Consider the following 1,139-nt stretch of genomic DNA (forward strand, 5'->3'; position numbering starts at 1 on the left):
GTTCATCGTTTTCAATTATGAAGACACGTTTCAATATTAATGACACATCAAGTTGAATTCCAGCCTCCTGAAGATGCAACAAGCTACATCTGTCAAGCAGAGCTAAAAATAAAGGGTGATTTAAGAACATTCAGAACATAAAATGGCTTTTCTATATCTGTTTTTAATGAAAAAAATACTGTATGAACAGAAATGGAAGTATAACAAAGGATTTTCGACTGATCTAGGAAAATACAGGGATAAATAGAGCAAGTACAACTAATATTTTACTTCCAGGTTATTTGTATATCACAGAACTCCTGTCCCTACTTACAGCCACTTATGTTTCAAAATAGACAGGAAAATAAGAACAAAATATCCTCACAGTACTTTCACTGACATATTCTCAGTTGGAACTATGATGGTAGTATTCATATATTAATTTTTCATTTCTTGCATGCCAAAAAGTACAATAAAAAGACTCTCAAGCTATCTTTACACTTGAGGAAGGAAAGTTTGATCTCATCCATTTCCTTTTAACTTCATAACTTGCAAATTATTACTGGCAGTCCACTTGTTTGATAAAAAGTAATTATGTTACTTCAATTTTCAGCGTGCAATTTGTCAGATTTTATACAACAGTGTAAAGTTGACATGGTATAATAGAGTAATTTTTACCCATGAGGAGATCTGTTTCAAGATAACTTCCAAACACTTTAGGCATGAGGAAAATAATTAAAAAAATCTTCTCCAAACTAAAATTAACATAGATGTATTCCATATATTAACAATGTCCCTGCTGTATGCCTTAGTATGGTCCAAATTCCCAACACAGAGACTATTTATATCATTTTCTGGTGTGTCCATATCTTCTTAAATTGGAAGAAATATGTTTAGAAAAGAAACCTGATCTACTAGAACATATAATGGGGATAGATTAACTTCAATTATGTTACTTGAAATAAAATATCCATTATATAATGGATGAAATATCCATTATATTAAGCTACTGGCTGGCAAGCATTAAATCAAATATAGACTTCTACATACTCTGTATCTGTAGTAAAGTATTATAACATATTAAACAGACCTTTATTTTAAAATCTCTTACAGCACAGGACCAATCCTGTATTAACTGCCTCATATAAGCTAGTTGAGAG

This window comes from Nesoenas mayeri (assembly GCF_963082525.1).
Source record: "Nesoenas mayeri genome assembly, chromosome: 1".
NCBI lineage: Eukaryota > Metazoa > Chordata > Aves > Columbiformes > Columbidae > Nesoenas > Nesoenas mayeri.